Below are 14,612 nucleotides of genomic sequence, written 5' to 3' on the forward strand. Positions count from 1 at the left end.
ATTTGCAGCCAGTCCAAGCAGAAAAATCCAAGAGACTCTCCAATTAAACAGCAAAATGGTAGACAAGAAGCATGGTTCAAGCCAGGCACCAGTAATCCTAGCTATTCAGGAGGCTGAGATCTGAGGATTGCAGTTCAAAGCCAGCTAGGACAGGAAAGTCCGTGAGACTCTTATCTCCAATAAACCACTAGAAAACCGGAAGTGGTGCTGCAGCTCAAATGGTAGAGTGCTTGCCTTTTGGTGAAGAGCTCAGGGACAGTGCCTAAGCTCAGAGTTCAAGCCCCATGACTGACAAAAAAAAAAAAAAAGGTCATTTCACTAAATAGTTTAGGGATGGCCAATAACCATTAAAAAAAAAAAAAGACATTCAGCAACATTAGTTACTAAAGGAATGAAATAAAACTAAAATGTCACTTCACACTCACTAGAATAGCTAAGCACGTTGTTAAGAGTGTGGAAAAGTGGTAAAACTGCCAATTCGTCAAACTGTGAAATAATAATCTATCTTGTGACCAAGCAAACAAAAATATATACACAAATGTTCATGGCAGCATTGTTCAGAATCTTCACAGAATGGAAACCACCTATACGTCCATCAACTGGTAACTGAATAAACAAAATGTATTTTTTTCATACAATGGAATATTAGTCACCCATTAAATGGAATTTTGTGTTTTTATGTGTGCACGCATGCACTAGTACTGGGGCTTGAACTCAAAGACTGGGGCTCTTGCTTGGCTTTTTTACTCAAGGCTTGTGCTTGACCCTACTTCTGGCTTTTTGCTGGTTAATTAGAAGTAAGAGTCTCTCAGTGTCCTAGAATCCTCAAATCTCAGCCTCCTGACTAGTTAAGATTACAGATGTGAGCTGCCAATGCCTGGCTTAGAATATTGATTTAAACTATAATGTTGTACAATTTCATTTGTATGAAATGTGTAGACCAGGCACATCTGTATATACAAAAAGATCAATAGATGTTAGGAATCGAGGAAATGAGTAATGGGAAATAAAAGCTACTGAGTACAGGTTTATGGGAGGAGGATAAAACTGTTTTAAAATTAGGCGACAGAAACAATGTACAGTTCTTTGAAAATACTGAAAACCCAATGAAATATATGCTTTATAAAGAGATGAATTATGGAGTATATGATTGTCTGAATCATGGAGTATATGAATTATCTGAATAAAGCTATTAAAATTTCAAAGCATGTTTTATGATATTATAGGTACTAATAAATCATATTGCTAATTATGTTACTCAAATTCTCTTTATCTTTACTTTTTCTCCTACTGTGATGGACATACTGTCAGGTAGCTATTAATGAGTCAATGCTCTTGTGTAATCCCCTCCCACTATGTACAAGTAAAACCTGTGACTTGTTTCTAACCAGAAGAATATGGTAAAGGTATGGAATATCACTTTTTTAAATTTAGTTATACATTAGTTAGACAGAGGTAGATTTCATCCAGAGAGGGAATGTCATTTCTGTGATTACATTTCATTTTATAAGGCTACATTTTAGCTTACTGAAGATACTGTCCTACTGATCTAGAAGAAGCAAATCAGTTGTGAACTGCTTATAAAGATGACCTCATGAGCAGAACTGCTAACAGTTTCTAGGACCATGACTGGCTGGAAGCAAGCAAGCGCTTGAATCCTGGGTCACTCAGCCATGAGGAAACAGAATTTCCCAAGAATATTCATGAGCTGAGTAGAAACAACTAATCAAGACTAGATGAGAATTCACCCTGGCCCACAATTTGACTTTAGCCTAAGTCCCTAAGCAGAGTATTCCATTCAGCCATGCCTGGACTCCCTACCCACAGAAACCATGAACTAAACAGGTAGAGAGAGTAAAAACCCTTATTCCTGCAGTTTCTTTCATGTATACTCAGTTTTCTTGGTGGTATGGTTTTCTTATAAATAAAATCATTTATTTCCAAAAAAAAGAAAAAGAAACCATGAACTAATAATACAAGTGTGTTGTAAACAGCCTCACTTTTTATAACCTGTATGTAGAAATAGAAAACAGGCACACTTAATATAAACTAACTTTTTCAAAGGTATTACTGGAAAGGGTATTTTGGTGAATGCCTGTAATTCCAACTTCTTTGAAGGTGGAGAGAGAAGGATCAAAGTTTGAAACTTGTCCAGGCAAACATCAGTGAGACCTTTTCTCAACAAACAAGCCAGGTATGCTATCTCAACAAGCAAGCCAGGTATGATATTACACTTCTGTAAACTTAGCTACTTGGAAGTCAGAGATAGATAGATGTTCAAGCAAGCTCAGGCACATGATAACTGAAAAATAACTAAAGTCAAAAGGACTGGGCATATGACTCAAGGGGTAGAGTTCTTACCTAGAAAGTACAAATAAACCCTGGTTCAAATATCAGTAATACCAAAAAAATTATATACCCCTTCTTCTCCAGCATCTGTATACCTCTGGCAGTTGTAATTCTGTCCATTTCTTTGGCAAATGTTTAAAAGTAAAAAAAAACAAATGTTTTTTTCCTTTGCTCTCATCCTACAATAATCAACACAAGACTTCTCAAAAGGTGAATCCTCTCCACTAGCATGTAGACAATGCTACTGTAAGTGGCTCCAGTGGCTCCTGCTTGTAATCCTAGCTACTCAGGAAGTAGAGATCTAAGGATGAAGTCAGCCCTGGCAGAGAAGGCCATGAGAGGGGCTGGGAAGGTGGCTCAGTGGTAGAGTGCTTACCTTGCATGCATGAGGCCCTGGGTTCGATTCCTCAGCACCACATAAGCAGAGAAAGCCAGAAGTGGGGCTGAGGCTCAAGTGGTAGAACGCTAGTCTACAGCTGAAGAGCTGAGGGACAGCGCACAGGCCCAGAGTTCAGGCCCCACAACTGACAAAAAAAAAAAAAAGAGAAGGCCATGAGACTTTTATCTCCAATTAACCAGCAAAAAGTCAGAAATAGAGCTGTGGCTCAAGTGGTAGAATGCCAGCTTTGAGCAAAAATATTAAGAGACAGTGCCCAGGCCATGAATTTTTGTGCCCAAGTTTCAGCACAATTTTTTTCTTTTTTAAAGAAAAGCCACAATGGCCAAACAACAATGCAGCAGCTAACACTATCTAAGTGTCCTTCAATTAAATTCTAACACTATCACTGGGGACCAGCTTCACACCCCAAAGGCTTAAGGCTCAGTCACCTGATCCCTACCATACACACATATAGACATACTTTTGATACTAATTCCAAGTACCAGTTTGTGATCGGTCTTTCTAAAAAAGCCAATATAAACTAGGGTTCCCATAATCCTCTCTTCAGGCTTAAGCAGCTCACAGAACACAAGAGAAATACTTCTGCTTTACCAAGTTATGATAAAGGATAATATAAAGGATACAGATGAAAAGATGCATAAAGTGAAGTATGACGGAAAAGAACTTTCATGACCTCTTGGTGCCCACTGTCCAGGAACCATGTGTTCAGCTGTCTAGAAGCTTTCTGAACCCTGTCTTTTTTGTGTTTCTATGAAGATATCATTTTATACATATTATTGAAGCTTATGCTTCAATGTGTCTTTTTTTTTTGGCCAGTCGTGGAGCCTGAACTCTGGGCCTAGGTGCTGTCACGCAGCTCTTCAGCTCAAGGCTAGCGCTCTACCACTTGAGCCACAGCACCACTTCCAGCCTTTTCTGTTTATGTGGTGCTGAGGAATCGACCCCAGGGCCTCATGCATGCAAGGGAAGCACTCTACCACTGAGCCACTTTCCCAGATCCGACAGTTGTTTTATATCTTACTATGCACTATATTGTTTGACTCTTTTGTCCACATTAATAATTTATGTTTTAATTCTATTAAAAATGTTCTTCCTATTCATGTTTTATTGTTGTTGTTTGCCAGTATTGGGTTTGAAATCAGGACCTCAAGCTTGCTCTCTCATCTGGTGCTCTACCACTTGAGCCACATCTCTAGCCCAGCTTTTTGCTGGTTAGAAATAAAGTCTCATATATATTTCTGCCTGGGATAGCCTCAAACCAAGATCCTCTAGATTTATGTGGTTAGAATTCCAGGTCTAAGTCCGTATTCTCATTTTGTTGTTGTTTGGCTGGTTGCTTTTGGCTTTGATTTTTAAGGGTCTGAATTCATGATCTTCTTCCCTCTGCCTTCCAAATGCCAGGAGCATGCCACTATGCCCAGCTCTAGTTTCCCTTTTCCATGTTATTTTGTTTTAGGCCTATCTTTGTTAGTCCAGGGGTTGAACTCAGGACCTCACTAAGCAAGCATCTATTCCTTGAGCAATGAAAGGTCTCCTGGGTCTGAACTACAATTCTCCTACTTATGCTTCCCAAGTAGCTGGGATGAACCCCATAACATCCAGCTTTTTATTATTTCAAATAGAGTCTTGTGAACTTTTGCCTTAGTCCCTGCATCTAATGTTAACGTGCCAAGTAGCTAGGATCACAATGTAAGCTACTCAGCCAGATCTAATTTTATATATGGCAAATGGTTTATTATTGATTTTCAATCTACCATGTAAATTAGACAACTCTGACATCCACATCTTTTTTAACTAATTAACTGTTTATCCTTACTCATTTTCAAAATTCAATTTTCATTGAGTTTTCAATTTTCATTTTCTTCTTTTGACTTAAATTATAAATCTTACTGTGTTTCATAGGCTGAGTATGCCTAAACAACAACAAAAATTGGAAATCTAAAGTGCTCTGAAGAAATTTTTTGATAAGCTCAAAAGTTCAGAGTGGATCAAGTGGTAGAGTGCTAGACATGAGTGAAAAAGCCAAGTGAGAATGCCAAGCCCTAAGATCAAATCCCCAGTACTATGTGTCTCCACACACCATTTCAGATTTCAGGGGCTGGGAAGGTGGCTCAGTGGTAGAGCACTTGCCTTGCATGCCTGAGGCCCTAGGTTCGATTCCTCAGCACCACATAAGAAAAAAGAAAAAAGCCGGAAGTGGCGCTGTGGCTCAAGTGGTAGAGTGCTAGCCTTGAGCTGAAGAGCTGAGGGACAGCGCCCAGGCCCAGAGACCAGACCCCCCAAAAAATTAAAAAACCACAAAAAAAAACCATTTCAGATTTCAGATGCATTCAGCAAATAAATCTATGCACATAATCAAAAATCTGAAAATACTCTGAAATCTGAAACACTTCTGACTGCAGTTATTTCAGGTAAGAGATATTCAATTTGTACTTTTGTTGTTGGTTTTTTTCAATACTTTATTTTAATACAAAGAGAATTCTATGAATCCTTCCTACTCTGGTTTTTTGTTTTTTTTGTCTGTGTAACCACTGAAATCTCTGTGCCTATGCTTTTGTGCTCAAGGCTAGTGTTCTACCACTTGGAGCCATAGACTCACTTCTGTTTTGGGGGTGGTTAACTGGAGATAAGAATCTCACAGGGACTGGAAAGGTGGCTCAGTGGAAGAGTGCTTGCCTTGCATGCATGAGGCCCTAGGTTCGATTTCTCAGCACCACATAAGCAAAAAGAAAAAAGCCAGAAGTGGCGCTGTGGCTCAAGTGGTAGAGCGCTAGTGAGCTGAAGAGCTGAGGGGCAGTGCCAAGACCCAGAGTTCAGGGCCCACGACCGGACCCCCCCGCCCCCCCAAAAAAGAATTTCACAGACCTTCCTGCCCTCCACTAGCTTTGAACTGTGATCCTCAAGAGCTCAGCCTTCTGAGTAGCTAGGATTACAGGCATGAGCTACCAGCACCTGGCTTCTGGCTTCTTTTTAAATGGATAACTACTGTTCAAATTTTTAAAAATTTACTTTCTATATTAGGCTAGTAGAGCTTTCTTTACCAAGGACAATCAAAGGACTTCAAGCCTTTTTTTTTTGGCTGTGGGGCTTGAACTCTGGGCCTGGGCGCTGTCCCTCAGCTTTTCAGCTCAAGGCTAGCGTGCTACAGCTTGAGCCACAATGCCACTTCCAGCTTTTTCTGTTTATGTGGTGCTGAGGAATAGAACCCAGGGCCTCATGAATGCACTCTACCACTGAGCCACCTTCCCAGCCCAAGGAATTCAATACACATGTCCCTAAAAAGCCATCGGTGAAGCAGTTTTTGTATATTTAATTTCTTGTTCCATAACCAGTACCATTTGAGGATGCTTGAAAATTCAGTCTGTAATTACTATCAGAAATTTATTATCTTCTCAATTAAAAATGATAGAAGCTGGATGCTGGTGGCTTACATCTATAATCCTAACTACTTAGGAGGCTAGGATCTGAGGAATAGGAGTCTCACAGAGAGACTCCTATTTCCAAAAAGAAAAAAGAAAAGAAAAGATGTGCTGTGGTAGGGTGCTAGCCTTGAGGAAAAAGAATCTCAAGAATCTCAGAGACAACACCAGGCCCTGAATTCAGGCCCCAGGAATGACATACACATACACACACACACACACACACACACACGCACGCACGCACGCACGCACGCACGCACGCACGCACACACGCATGCACACACACACAAGACTGGCACATACACATACACAAAAAGAGTAGCTAGGTGCTGGTGGTTCATGCCAGTACTCACAGGAACTCAGAAGGCTGACATCTAAGCAATGGGGTACAAAGCCAACCCTGGCAGGAAAGTCCCTAAGACTGTTGTCTCCAATTAATGACCAAAAAACTAAATATGGAGCTGTGACTCAAGTGGTAGAGCACTACCCTTGAGCACAAAAGCTCAGGAACAGTGCTTAGGCCCTAAGTTCAAATCCCAGGACCAACCCAAGACAGACAGACAGACAGACAGACAGACAGAATTGTAGACCTGGAATAAACTTTATATGCCATCTAACCCAAAGTTAACTAATTTAGACTTCTTACATACCAACCTATATATTGTAACTACCCTGGAAAACCATGCTGAAGAAGGTTCTGAGACTGTCAATCAGTAGAAAAGACTATAATAACCCATTAGTGTTATCTGCCAGGGGATTAAAGGGGAGAAAAAGAAGCCTGTATACCACAAATCTATTATCCTTATTCTAACCCAAAAGCCACTATTGCATGCAACCTATTCTTCCCACACCCCCATACCTTCTACCACACACATACACATACACACATGCACACCTATGCATATGCACACATACACAGGCAACCACTCTAAATGCAAAACAGAATTATTATAAGGACAAAAAAAGGAGTTCTGGTTTCTGCTAAATAGCCATAAACTTCCCATGAGAAGTCACATTTGATCTACCTTGTTTCCTAGTATGTTAAACAAGTTATAATAGCCTTTATAAATAAGAAATTACTTGAAAAGCAGAAACTAAAGTGTAGTACTCATTCCAAATTACAACACTTAGAAGGCCAAAATTCAATTACATTATGTGTTTTTCATTGAAATATAGATTACATCTAAAAAAAACACTTCATAATTGTTTGATTAAAAAAACATCATTCCAAATACATAAGAAAATTAACAACTGAAGATACTATTTTAACATGCAAAGTGTGAATCAGCTAATTTTTAATGAATTCACTGATGTGGATGTTTTAAATATAGAATCTAGGCATAACAACTATACTAAGCACCAATCGTGATAGGTAAGAACCTATCATGAAACCACACACACATCCAAACACACATAATATTCCCCTTTCCACCCTGAATATAGATGCTAAATTCCAATCTCAGTAACACCACTTATACCAGTAGCTAGTATGTAATGACACAGCATATTACTCAATTAATCTAACAGTTTCTTCATCTTCTTTAAATGTGGGAAGTAATAGTACCCACACTTAGGTAGGTAAGATTTAATGCTTAGTATTACTGTATTTTATTTTTTTTTTTGGGGGGGGGAGGTTGGTCATGGGCCTGAACTCTGGGCCTGGGCACTGTTCCTCAGTTCTTCAGCTCAAGGCTAGTGCTCCACCACTTGAGCCATAGCACCACTTCTGGCTTTTTTTTGCTTATGTGGAATCCAACCCAAAGCCTCATGCATGCAAGGCAAGCACTCTACCACTGAGCCACCTTCCCAGCCCCTACTGTAATATTCTTGTTATCATTCATAAATGTGATAGATTGTGGCTATTCCTATTTAACAGATAAGAAAATCCCACGTGCTTTAGGAAGTCATATGGCTAAGCAGGTGGGATTTTTGGAACACTGACTCTAAAGCACATGTCCTTTCCATGTTTGTTTCTGGGGTTATTTCACAGGTCAATGAGGTGTTTGAAGCATATTTCCTTACTGAGCTTCAGTGTGGTCTGACATAATACCTAAATTATCTACTTTAGAAACTTTAAAACCAAGATTATTTGCATGTTTATAATTTCTGAGTATATATGTTTTATGCATACACATATCCTGTCCACCAAATATTGTTTGGAAAGATAAAAATATTTCACAGAAATATAATTTTTAAGCCCCATTAACACCAGAATTCCAATTGCTATCTTCTCTACAGAAAGAAATTAAAAGTTATACTGAATTTTATTTATAATTAATATGTACTTTTTAAAAGATAAAATGAAAAAAATGAAAAGACCAGGGTAAAAGGATTTATGTAATCATAGGCTATTTTTCTATTAACCAGTAGTAAAATTCCCACCTTCCATGAAGAAGGCAATCTGTAGGCATTATACAAAGCTGCAAAGGCTCCTTTTTGCCAAGTCAAATGGACTTGAGAAAAGGCATTTAATCTGAATTATCATTTATATGACACATAAACAGTACAAGCTACCCTGAAAAAGTGTATAACTGAGGCTACAAATTAATCTGTCTTGCCAGAGGAAGTAATCTACTTTTTTCAAATTATTTAGTATTTTACCTCATAGGTCAGACCTATTCTATGTCAAGCTTGTTCTCACAGGGAAAATGTGTCTTTACTCAAGATAACATCTGCTTAGATGGGTTAAAGATGCTATAATATTTACTTTCTTTATTATACTTCTTTGTGTGTGTGCTCTGGTCCTGGGTTGAACTCTGGGTCTGGGTATTGTTCCTGAGCTTTTCTGCTCAAGGCTAAAGCTCTACCATTTGAGTCACAGTTCCACTTCCAGCTTTTTGGTGGTTAACTGTATATAAGAGTCTCATAACTGGCTGGGAAGGTGGCTCAGTGGTAGAGTGCTTGTCTTGCATGCTTGAAGCCCTGGGTTCAATTCCTCAGCACCACATAAGCAAAAAAGAAAAAAGCCGGAAGTAGCGCTGTGACTCAAGTGGTAGAGCGCTAGCCTTGAGGTGAAGAGCTGAGGGACAACGCCCAGGCCCAGAGTTCAGAGTTCAGTCCCCATGACCAGACCCAAAAAAAAAAAGTCTCATAACTTTCCTTCTCTAGCTGGCTTCAAACCACAACCTCAGATCTGAGCACTGTAAATAACTAAGGATTACAGATGTGAGCCACTGACACCCAGCTTATACCTAATCTTTTAAGTATTCCTATATGACCAGTACTACATAACATTTCTTATAAAGAAGTACAGAGCTGGGTGCCAGTGGCTCACGCCTGTAATCCTAGCTACTTAGAGACCTGAGGATCACAGTTCAAAGCCAGCCCCAGCAGGAAAGTCCATGAGATTCTTATCTCCAATTAACTACCAGAAAACCAGAAGTGGTGCTGTGGCTCAAGTAGGAGAGCACTTGCCTTGAGCTGAAGAGCTCAGGGACAGCGCCCAGGCCCAGAGTTCAAGCCCTCCTGACCAACCAAAAACAAAAAAAGCAGGGGGCTGGGAAGTTGGCTCAGTGGTAAAGCGCTTGCCTTGCATGCCTGAGGCCCTGGGTTCGATTCCTCAGCACCACATAAGCAAAAAGAAAAAAGTCCGAAGTGGCGCTGTGGCTCAAGTGGTAAAGCGCTACCCTTGAGCTGAAGAGCTGAGGGACAGTGTCCAGGCCCAGAGTTCAGGCCCCGCGACCGGACCCAAAAAAAAAAAAAGAAGCAGGGATATGATATGAAGCAGGGAAGGGATGTCATGGCAGAGCGGCCTGACTACTTAGATTAACAAATTGTTATAATAGCTATTCATGATTATATGGTTAATAATAGTAATGAATCAGAAGAACTGAGCCCAAAAGGACCTGGGTAAGAAAGATTGAAAATACTGCCCACCAACTAATCTCTAGGGCCTCCACAATTTGTTTCAATCTCAGTTGTGCTACTTGTCAACTGTGTGATCTTAGACAAATTAATCTGTGTCTAAAATTCCTAACATACAAAATGGAAGTAAGGCAGTCCCTATTTGAAAAGGTGTTGTGACTTACCTGCTTTAAAAGGTAAACTTTCTTCAATACTTCTCTACCTTTCCTCTGCTTTATTGTTTTTTATAATACAAGCAGCCAATTAATAATAGGTATAAATTATTGTCTCACCTCTCCCCTTGTGGAAAGCATGCTCTTTTCTTGTTTTTTTGTCAGTTGTGAAGCCTGAACTTTGGGCCTGGGCACTGTTCCTTAGCTCTTCAGCTCAGGCTAGCACTCTACCATTTGAGCCACAGCACCACTTCCAGCTTTTTCTGCTTATGTGGTGCTGAGGAATCGAACCCAGGGCCTCAAGCATGCAAGGCAAGCACTCTACCACTGAGCCACCTTCCCAGCCCCTCCATGAGACTTTTTTTAAATTAATAAGTTGTTTTTTATTGTGAAAATACCGTCCAGAGGGGTTACAATTACATGAGCAAGGTAATGAATACGTTTCTTATTAAGCATTGTTGCCTCCTCCTTTGTTTCCGCTTACCATCCCTGCCCTCCCATTCCCCCTCCCATCCCTGCCTCCAAGAGACTCTTATCTCCAATAAACCACACAGAAAAAGCCAGAAGTGGTGTTGTAGCTTCAAATGACAGTGTGCTAGACTTGAGCACAAAGAAGCTCAGAGGCAGCACTCAGGCTCTGAGTTCAAGCCCCAAAGAACCAGTAAATAAGAAAAAAAAAAAAAAAGCAAATAACTCTGTTTTGTGCAATGAACTGTCCCCAATACCTGGAACAATTCTTAGCATAAAAGTGCTCAAATTTATAATAAATTAAAAAGTTTTTACCTGGAAATTATGCACTATGGGTCTTTAACTGAACATTTTAAAAAGACCAAAAAAGAAAAAAAAACAAAGCAACTAAATGAACATTAAAAATATAAGGCAAGCGAGGCACAAATGTGTGTGGGGGGTGAGGGGGCCCGCACAACTGCTATCCTAGCTATCCAATTGGGAGGCTGAGACCTGGAAGATCATGGTTTGAAACCAACCCAAGCAGTAAAATCCATGAGACACGATCTCTAAAACTACACAAAGAGGTAGGCTGAAAGTGTGGCTCAAGTGGTAAAGAACCAGCTGTGAAGAAGTATGAGTAAGAATGATGTCCTAGAGTCTAAGTTCTGGTACCAGCACGCACGCACGCGCGCGCGCGCGCGCGCGCGCACACACACACACACACACACACACACACACACACACACTAGAAGGCTTGGGTGAAATGTTATGTCCAACATAAATGAAAAATATTAGTTTGCAACTTACAAGATATTACTTAATTAAAGATCTAGAGTCAGCCCCTTCCAGCACTATAGACTGAAACTGGTACAACAATAACAGAGAAAGTTGGGAGACAGGCAAAATCGAGGATTTGGGGATTTGCCACTGCTACTGAAAATGAAGAGGTAAGATCTAACAAACTTGTTCTCTCATTCTCTCTCTCTCTCACTCTCTCTGTCTCTGTCTCTCTCTCTCTGTGTCTTTCCCCTTGCTTATTACCCTATATCCACTCAAGTCATACATGAATTAATTAGAAGTAAGGAGGGCTGGGAAGGTGGCTCAGTGGTAGAGTGCTTGCCTCGCACACGTGAGGCCCTGGGTTTGATTCCTTAAGCACTACATAAACAGAAAAAAGCCGAAGTGGGGCTGTGGCTCAAGTGGTAGAGTGCTAGCCTTGAGCTAAAGAGCTCAGGAACAGCGCCCAGGCCCAGAGTTCAAGCCCCACAACCAACAAAAAAAATAAGGAAATTTAAGAATAATTAATAAATAATAAGAGACTTTAGAATGCTATAAGCCTACACTCACAGTAAAATCGAGTCGAACAAAGGTTACAAGGACAGTGTGATCAGACAAAACAAAGAAAGCCATTTGGAAAATCCCAATTATCAACCAACTTGTTTTTTTGTTACTGTTGTCACTATCAGTCATGGGGCTTGAACTCAGGGCCTGAGAACTGTCCCTGAGCTCTTTTGCTCAAGGCTGGCGCTCTGCTGCTTTGAACCACAGCTCCACTACCAGTTTTTGAATGCTTAATTGGAGATAAAAAGTCTCACGGGGATTTTCTGCCTGGGCTGGCTTCTAACTGTGATCAGCTAAGATTATAGGCATGAGCCACCAGTACCCAGCTTTCAACCAACTTCTTCATCTAGCTAGCTGCAGTATAATGAGGGAAGAGGTTCTTTATTTTATTGTTTTGGTAGGTCATGGGGCTCAAACTCAGGGCCTGAGCGCTGACTGCTTCTAGTCTGAATAGAGGGAAACTGAAAATAAACTACTGGCTTCATCACCAAGCATCAGAGTAATTCCAGAATTGATGTACTATTTGTTCAAGAGGGAGGGGCAAAAGAGGGAAGGAAAGTACAATCGAACAAAGTGAGCTAGCTTTAGATAACTAATAGACCCTCCAGAACATTCCCCACAGAAGCAGCTGGAGTGGCTTGAGGGAATCTTTTTTTTTTTTTTTTTTTGGTTGGTTATGGGGCTGGAACTCAGGGCTTAGATGCTGTCCCTGAGCTGTTTTGCTAAAGGTGGAAGAACTACCACTTTGAGCCATAGCACCACTTCCATTTTTCTGGTGGTTAATTGGAGATAAGAGTCATGATCACAGACTTTCCTGCCCAGACTGTCTTTGAACTGTGGTTCCCAGATCTCAGCTTCTTGAGTAGTAGGATTACAGGTATAAGCCACAAGTGCCAGGACGAGGTTCTTGATCAAAACAAGAGAGATTAAAATTGCACTGGGACTGGTCTGCACTGGGAATTACCAAAGGAGGCAGTGATACATTCCTGCATAAAAGACACAGGAAATAAGAGGAAAACCTCTGGAAATCGATAGTGGACAAGAATAAATTTAAGGCAATCCACCACCACCAGCCAGATGTGCCAAATCAGCTAGCACACAGGTTGGACCATCAAGGCTAATGATGAGTACTGGAAACCCCCCAATACCAAGTCTCTTTAGAAATAAAAAGAATAAGCCAGGCACCAGTGGCTCACACCTGTAATCCTAGCTACTCAGGAGGCTGAGATCTCAGGATCACGGTTCAAAGCCAGTCTGGGCAGGAAAGTCTGTGAGATTCTTATCTTCAATTAACCACCAGAAAACTGGAAGTGGTGCCGTGGTTCAAGTGGTAGAACATTCACCTTGAGCTGAAGAGCTGAGGGACAGCACCAGACCCAAGTCCCATGACCGGGGATAGGGGTGGAGGTGGAATAGAAGTGAGCTAGGCACTGGTAGTTCAGGTCTGTAATACTAGCTATTCAGCAGACTGAGATCTGAGGATCATAATTCAAAGCCAGCTCAGACAAGAAAGTCCATGAGACTCTTATTAACCAATAATAAGCTGGAAGTGGAGCTGTGGCTCAAGGAATTGAACCCTAGCTTTGAGCAATAAAGCTCAGGGACAGTATCCAATCTTAAGTTCAAGTCCCAGGACTAGCACCGCACACACACCAAAAAAAAAAAAAAGAACAGAAGCAAAATTCAATACAATGAAACAAAACCATTAACAGTTTAGACATAATTTAAAAAACAAAACCAAACTCAGGCCTAAAGCAGGCTTTACCCTACCCTACTCTCTACCATCCATGAATCAAACAGGTTACATTCTCAATCCTTAAGATTTAATCTGTGTTTTGGAAACAGTCAAAAAATGTGAAAAAGATAACACATAAGAAGACATACATAATTTAATAAATTATTCAGCTACAAAAATGAACCAAATTGGACTGTCCACAATATAACCAGCTAGAAAGAAATACAAGTTGCTGAGATAACTACATTTGGAAAACACATGTTCATATATTAAAATCTAGATTGTGCAAGGAAGGAAAGAAATGGAAATAGGGCCGGGCGCCGGTGGCTCACGCCTGTAATCCTAGCTACTCAGGAGGCTGAGATCTGAGGATCGCGGTTCAAAGCCAGCCTGGGCAGGAAAGTCCGTGAAACTCTTATCTCCAATAAACCACTAGAAAACCGGAAGTGGTGCTGCAGCTCAAATGGTAGAGTGCTTGCCTTTTGGTGAAGAGCTCAGGGACAGTGCCTAAGCTCAGAGTTCAAGCCCCATGACTGACAAAAAAAAAAAAAAGGTCATTTCACTAAATAGTTTAGGGATGGCCAATAACCATTAAAAAAAAAAAAAAAAGACATTCAGCAACATTAGTTACTAAAGGAATGAAATAAAACTAAAATGTCACTTCACACTCACTAGAATAGCTAAGCACGTTAAGGTGGCTCAGTGGTAGAGTGCTTGCCTCGCACACGTGAGGCCCTGGGTTTGATTCCTTAAGCACTACATAAACAGAAAAAAGCCGAAGTGGTGCTGTGGCTCAAGTGGTAGAGCGCTTGCCTTGAGCTGAAGAGCTGAGGGACAGCGCTCAGGCCCAGAGTTCAAGCCCCACAACCAAAAAAAAAAAAAAAAAAATGGAAATAGGGAAC

General features: G+C 40.7%; 1 protein-coding gene across 4 annotated transcripts in view; it reads right to left on the bottom strand.

The window, feature by feature from the left end:
* The window catches only part of Rnf38 (ring finger protein 38), a 117,608-nt gene that overhangs the window by 72,429 nt on the left and 30,567 nt on the right, over nucleotides 1-14,612 (bottom strand). The window lies entirely within an intron of this gene.

Source organism: Dipodomys spectabilis, unplaced genomic scaffold (assembly GCF_019054845.1).
Source record: "Dipodomys spectabilis isolate Male_0828 unplaced genomic scaffold, ASM1905484v1 ptg000006l, whole genome shotgun sequence".
NCBI classification, from domain to species: domain Eukaryota; kingdom Metazoa; phylum Chordata; class Mammalia; order Rodentia; family Heteromyidae; genus Dipodomys; species Dipodomys spectabilis.